Source organism: Adiantum capillus-veneris, chromosome 23 (assembly GCF_014529385.1).
Source record: "Adiantum capillus-veneris isolate H3 chromosome 23, ASM1452938v2, whole genome shotgun sequence".
Lineage (NCBI taxonomy): Eukaryota > Viridiplantae > Streptophyta > Polypodiopsida > Polypodiales > Pteridaceae > Adiantum > Adiantum capillus-veneris.
The window spans coordinates 56,974,016-56,981,744 of record NC_140953.1 but is presented as its reverse complement, the minus strand read 5'-3'; the positions used below and the strand labels follow the sequence as shown (position 1 = coordinate 56,981,744).

At 37.6% G+C, this 7,729-nt stretch overlaps 1 pseudogene; it reads right to left on the bottom strand.

The window, feature by feature from the left end:
* Positions 1–6,691: 6,691 nt before the first annotated feature.
* Positions 6,692–7,365, bottom strand: LOC147427822 (splicing factor U2af small subunit A-like; annotated as a pseudogene).
* Positions 7,366–7,729: the final 364 nt, after the last annotated feature.

Genomic DNA, 7,729 nt, shown 5'->3' with positions numbered 1-7,729 from the left:
ATTGTGTTTCTTTCTTCCCCTTCGTAGTATTCTCCGACTTTGTTCACTGGGATGGATCTAATCTCGTTGTTATCCAATTCGTGTTTCAATTTTTTCAAATTTTTTGCGATTAGCCCTGTTATCCCCATTTTCTCTAGATTTTTTGTACATCATTCCACATATATGGTCTGATTTTTAATAGCTCTCCTAAGGTAAGAGTACATTGAATGGGTGTATACATGATTGAATAGATGTTGTACTACCTCTAGGGTCTGTTCCGCTCTTTTTATCTGAGTGGTTTTACACACTATGAATTCGTCTTCGTTATCTCCCAAGTAAGAGTATAGTGTTTTCAAAGTCATTGGTTTAGACATTCTTGAAGCTTCAAAGCTGCAATCCCCATCCAAGGATTGTACATCCATGTCTATATCAGGAGAAGGTAGATTGTCTAACCAAACTTCCTCTATAGAAGATGACTTCAATGCTAGGCTCCCACCATTAATCTCTCTTGATTTTTCCCATAAATGTCCTGGCCAGTCTTCTTCCATGAACGGAATTCCATCTAAGGCATCTTAACTGCCAGGTACCATGAGTTCTGGCTCTTTATTTTCAAGGTGGGGTTCTACCACCACTTTGGATTTCTCTTTATTGGTTCCTACCACAAGCTCCTCAGGTTTTTCTATACTCTCGAGCTTGGGTTGTTGTTTTTCCACTATCTCTTACCAGATTTTGATAAGCTTCAAGCTTAGCTGCTTCTATATCTAGAGAAGGATAGTTTTTCCATTTGTTTTCAATGTTTTAACCTGCTTTAAGTCCCGCTTGGTAAGCTTCCAAGGCTGCATTGATTGTCTAAAAAATTTTGTCTACCAAAATTGATCCTCCAGATTTTATTGTGGTTTCCTTGATTTCACTTCCAATTTCTTTCACTTTTTTGTGGCATAATTTCTTGGATTTCTCCTCAATTTCAGCCCTTTGTTTCTTATTTTTTATCTCAGACCTTTTGCTTTGGCTTCTTTTGATCTTTTGAGAGGAAACTTTGGTATTCTCCGAATTATCAGAGGAGTTATGTTTCTTTTTCTTAGCCTGAGCTCTAGTGACTACTTTGATTGGAACAATAGGTTCACTCTCTGATGAGCTACTAGGTATCACTTGGACTACATTAACTACTACTTTACCCTTGTTTAAAGGATTTTTTGGACAATCTTCAGGGAAGTGTCCTCCCTTTTTGCAACATTGTATACAAAAAGCTTCAACTCGCTTAATGTTCTTGTCAGGATCGAGGCATTCATTTTTCGAACGATCATCTGCACCACAATTATGACAATTTCTAGTCCTTGTCTTAATCATGGGTCTTACCATCGGAGGTCTAACACCTTGATTAGCTACATAGTACATTGGTGCAAGCTCTATTGTAGTATAAGTTGCAGGTTCTTCCATTGGTGGTGGATGTGAATTATATCATCCTTCTACCATTACTGTAGATGGACTAGCCTCAACATAGGGTGTAACAGGCACTAGTGCTTTCTCATTGATGACTCCCTCTGAATGCATGTACTTTAAAGGCTCTACATTATGTCCAAGATATGGAGGTTGTTGACCCAACACGGGCTAATTTCTTTCCATACCCATTGATGGTCTTTGAGTTGGGGCTATATTAGGGTAATATCTATAAATGGGTTGTCCTTGTGGCCTCATATGCACATATTGAACATTTCCATCATATTTTGGTCAGTAATAGCACTCATTGGTCTCATGGTTGGTCCATTTACCCTCGATTGCACACCATTTTTGTGGCCTAATTGGTTGTCCCTGTTGAGGTATCCCTTACCCTGGTCCCTTCAGAGGTTCTTTCTGCATGTTATTCATCATTTCATTCATCCTTTTGAGAATGTCTTCTGTGGCTCTAAGTGGTGTTGTAGCAGTCATTTCAACTTGAGCTGGTTTGGTGGATGTTGTTTTCTCACTTTGATTATCCTTAGGGACATCTTCTTCATTGAAAACATCACAATTATCTCCTAAGTCAATAGAATCTGACAAACACTTTTCTAGGGTCATGTGTTTCTTTCTATACAATATAACATGAAGTTCTTTGTTTAGCAGTCCCTCTAGAAACAATGATACTAATCTTTCTTCTGTAGGTATTTTTAGTTCTGGACATCTTGTAATGTATTGCTTCATTCTAGTTGCACAATCCCTAACGAACTCATCTTGTGTCTGTTTGAAGCTATAGATTTGAGCTACAGTATTATGTTTGATCCCCGTTTGGAACATGCAGTTGCAAATCCTTGAGCTAATGTATTTAAGTCCTTCTAATGTCATTCCAAATCCCTCAAATTGAGTATGAAAATCAAATATGCATTCTGCTCTTAGAACTTGCTTAAAGCTGGTCATAGGGATTCCCAGATCCACTGTATTTTTCAACCCATTTTTGAAAATCAGCTGGTGTGACACGTCTATATGGTTGAACTCCCGGTCTCCTGGCAGTTGGTCATGTCCCGAGTCCTTCAAACCAGTCTATTCAAAATAGTGACTCATATAGCCTTGGACTAGCTTTAGTGTCAGTCGGTTTTCTTTGTGATGAGGTTGGTCTGGGTTTTTTAACATTTGGCTCCCAAAAGATCTCCTGCAGAGTTTCTCTCTTGGTATAGTTTCTGTTGCTTGACCCAATATCCAATCTCTTATGGAGTACCCTTGGTATTTGGTTTGTTCTACCTCCTTAGGACTCATCATAACAAAGTTATTGTTATAACAATCCCTAAATAGGTAGGTTGTAGATCTGCTAAACCATTGTCTTTGATTTTAAAGATATAGATAATCTTCATGGGTCTTAAATTTCTTGATTCGGTATGAGAAGTCCATAGAAGATCTTTGAAGTTTCTATCTTCCCAACAATAGACTCCGATCCTAGGATTATCCGTGCTAAGCCATTTCAAAGGCTTCAAATCAACTTGATCGTATCCCTCAAATTCTAAAGTTGGTGGTCCTTCCTTTGATGCCATATCTGGAATTATGGTATTTACTTCTAACCCTCATTTGTCTATCACGTCAGGGTTTTCAACTTGCAAATACTAAGTTCCTTTTATCCATATACATTTTCCCTTGTTGTTTGCCCTGATTTCCTCTTGAAACTCTATGTCATGGTCATCAATGCCAATGGCATACTCTTCATTAGGATCCAGGTAAACCTGAGCTCCATGACCATTAGTCTTATAAAAGGTAAGTATGTGCTTATAGCGCATTGTTGTTCCGATTCCTGAATGAGTCGAATAGGAAGACATTTCAGATGTTGATTTTGAAAAAGTGTCTAAGACTTCTTCAAAGATAGTGTCCAAGTGATCGCCTTGATTCACAATCTCTTTGGTGGATACTCTACTAGGGGTCTCTCCAAATGTGACTTGGTTTGCTAGTATACGACCAGATTCAAGGTTCATATAGGCTTGTGAAGCCCTGGATAGAGTACTTACCATCGGATTGACTTGTTATCAATGTCTTCCACCTGACTGGATTGAAAATCTTGTCAAGCTTTCAATTCCTTATCGGTCACCTAATTCTTGTATCAGTTTTAATCAAGTTAGCTATTCTTTCACAAAGACTGTACAATTTTTGTTAACTATTGTGATTGGCCTATGTGTATCACTTCAATTTGAGCTAAGCGGGTCCGCAATTGATACTTTCAGATTCTTCTTTTGCAAAAAAGCCAAAGGACTAATCTGCAACCTGGAAACTGAGTGAATATGTACTAATTTGGATCCGCTTGAACCCAAAATTGATCGGTGGTCTTGTATTATGTTGTTCTAACACCGTAAAAGCTCAAAAGTTCAAAATTCTATCTCTGTGTATCAAAAGTAAATAATTGTAATTATTTACTTTTCTCAAATTTTTGCACTTTTTGGCTTGTTTTGCCAAGTGTTCAACTTGTTAAGGTCTCTAGAGAAGTTTCAGTGAGTTTGAACAAAATATGTTCAAGGTATCAACTGTTTTGTGGACTCAGTTTTCAAGAATCTCGCTTAAGTTTCACTTTTGTGATTCAAATTTCACCAAATTTGATTTTTGTGGTCTACTTGATATGCTTGACCTTGTGGTATATAGAAATGTGCAAAATTGTCCAATTTTGTAGCAGATGTAAATAGTTGCAATTATTTACTCCTGGTATTTTTATGCAACTTTTTGCCACACAAAATGGTTAAGTAGCTCAACTTAAGCTCCCTAGCCAAGTTTCATCAAGTTTGGATAATCCCTATTCAAATGGTCAACAATTTTATGTCTGCAGGCTAACTTTACAAATTTGGCCACAATTTTCGCTCCAATGATCCAAATTTGACCAAATTTGATTTGTGTGCTTACTATAACATGCTAAAACTAGTGGTATGCTGAGTTGGTAAAAAAAGTTGAAACATGGGACAAAAATAAATAATCACGATTGTTTGCTTCTGGCAAATTTTTGCATCTTTTTTATCAAATGAGCATGTACACTTGTTTATCACTTCAATATAGGCCTCTGAGTCAAGTTTCACTAAGTTTGAACAAGACCTTCCCAATTCACACTCAAGTTCTCAACAATCAATACAGATTTCAACTTTATCAAAGTTTTGGTCAGTTTGGTGATCCAAATTCTATGTAGCCTTTACTCTCTGACATATTTTTATAGCTATATATTTAAGAGTCCAAAATAAAATTCTATTTTGTGTGCAAAGTTATATTGAACAAGAACATTTTCTGGATTCTTTAAGCTAAAACATGATGCATATCTTAAAATTGTGTTATTTATGCCCGTTCTATCCCACAAAAATAGACTTTTACATACTTTTTCTATAGATATGTGTCTTTTTTCTTGTTTATTAATGGCTAACCTTAAGGTTACTGAAGACACAATGTAGCCTTTCTCCTCACAAAGAAGATTGACAGCTAGTTGCTCTATTAATGTAGATTGAGGCACTTTGTAGTCTGAAAGGGTTTTCAAAAGTGAATCAGTGGTAGATATAGTGCACTACATAATGCAAAATCTTTCTCAAACATCACAACTTATCCATATCTTGCATAGCAAATTGACATATTATCATAGATGTGATTCTACCTTCCTCATTACCCTCCAAGCTCCTTTTTCTCCTAGATAAGGTTGGAATATCCAATTTACCTATTATCATCTCAGTGGTTCTACCTTCCTCATTATGATCCAAGCCCCTTTATCTTATAGATCAGGTTGGAGTAGCTACTATTGAAGCAAAGGAGAGGAAACTCATGGAGTGCCAACAATAAACCATGTTAGGAGAATTATAGCCAATACCATGCACTCTAGCATGGTTGTAATTTTTTTGCTTCATATTGTATTGTTTGCATATCACAAATAATCTTGGGATGAATCATAAAAATGAAATAGATATTGAACATCTAGGAAAAATACATACATGTGGGCAACAAACCAAACCCCCATTGGAATCAAAACAAAGGTCCGATGCATCTCAATGCAATTTTGGAAATATCTTTTTGGGATAGGAAATATTAAGTTCAAGATCTTGTAATTCAAAGAATCTTTGTTTACTATATGTGAATGCTACATCCTAGCTTGCTTTAGATGTATATAAATATTCTAGCCGCTTCTTAGATATCAAAGTAGATAATAATTTCATTTACAAACATGATATGGTGAGTTAGTACTACTACACAATGCACACTCAAAGACAAACTTTACTACCTCAAAATGTTCAACTCCAATAAGAACTAACAAGGAAAAACCAAGCTTTATTGAAACCCAAAAAAGGTAAACCATGCAAGAATGATGTCGTCAAAATACATTTAGCTTCCATCCATTAGGCTTGAGTGACTACATGCTTTGAGAACCATAGCAAAAGTGACCATATTTAGGGAGATACTTGGCTATATTTGGACCTCAAAAAAATGGATCATAGATCTTTCTTTATCGGCCCTTATATCCTTTTATAATCTAGTACCATACACTTCATCTAGAAAAAAACCCTTGCTTTTCACGTGCAAAAGAAACCCACAAGAATTCGCCATCAACTCGGTGTTGGGTACTTGGAGTCGAAGATGCTAGCGAGGGCCTGCAAGCTTAGAGCTATTCTCTCCCTCTCCCTCTCTCAACTTAGAACTATAGCCAACAGAGCTACGGGTGCTACACCAGATTCCTCTCTCTCTCTCTAAGTAATGTTGCCAATAGTGGTAAAGGTGCTACACCAACCCTCTCTCTCTCTCTCTCTCTCTGGGAAAAATTTTACTATACTACATTACTTGATATCTATACATCTTTACATTTCATCCCTTACAATGCATCAATATACTTCTGCATTTGACTTACACTGCAACATTCTTCCTGCAAGTTAGTAAAGTTTGATCTCATGAAAGCTAAAACAGCTACTTCTTTTTTTACATTTCATTTGTTGCACTCTAACCGACATATAACCTGCAAAAGACACAACTGCAAGGGGAAACATCTATGGTTTGATCCTGCAAAAGAACACGTTAGCCATGTCAAATGGAGTTGCTTCATGTTCAAGGTCCCACTACTATATCTTTGCTCTGCATTCAGCACTCCCTTCTCTGATGGGCTTTGATCTCTATGCCTTGGTGGACTTGAAGGACTATACCCTCTGTTTGAACCTCTTGAATTTGATCTTTGAACATCAGAATCTCCATATTCATAAGCATACCTTGAATGCCCGTGACTTTCATATCATTCTCGTGTGTCGTAATCTCTCTACAGATTATAATTTGATTTGCGGGTTGTAGCTCCTACTTCCTACATGGCTTTCATAACTTCCAAACATCTTTCTTTTGAGCTCGATCCCTGCCTATTTTCATAACATGCATAAAGTTACAATATCCACCCCAATTACAATTTCCTCAAGCTGCCAACAAATATCCTCTCCAAAATCTATAACTGGTGAACAATCTACAATAATATTTGGGTGGCATACATAAAATTGTCCAGTCAATCCTTGCAAAGAAGCAGCTTCTTGCTCCTCTTCTTTGAATTGTGCATACACATTTCCAACCATGTGATGGACAAGATTATTGCAAATGTGTAAATTCTCCAGCTCGTCAAACTTCCTGAGCTCATTAAAGATGTCGAGGTAGATCTTGGAGAAAAGAAGAGTGGGACTAATAGTGGGCTTGTTGTGTAGAGGCGAGTAGCGATCTCCATGCATGCATGCCCCAATCTTGAAGTAGAAAGCACAATTCACTCTATCCTTTAGGTGTGCCAAAAATGGATGCCAAGTTCTCTGTCGGTTGATGTCGACAGCGACCCTGATGCAATGGCACTTGTAGACGGACCTCGTGGAGACAAACCCACTGCGGCGAAGATTGCCATCTCCCTTGCAAAAGAGGACGAAGCACCATCTGACCCTCTCCATGCAGGCTCTTATGCATGGAATGCTCCTGCAATGCCCAACCTTGCTATGCACACCACGTTGCCCTGCAACATTGAGCATGCAACATGTTTCATTTGGTCCCATCATCTCTAATAATTCAAATACTCTCTCTCTCTCTCTCTCCCTGTGTGTGTGTGTGTCACACACACACACAATATTCCAAGATGTGATATATACTATAGTACTCTTAGACTATGCGTTGCATCTTTCTTTCATTTACTCCATGGCATGTGTGTCAGCGTTGCAATCTTGTGGTCCAGGAGAGTTGCATAGACATTACTAATGAAATTTTATTGTCAATTTTTAGGAGCTGATTATGAGGTTGCTATCGTCGTGTTGCTACTGGAGCTGTCAGACGACAC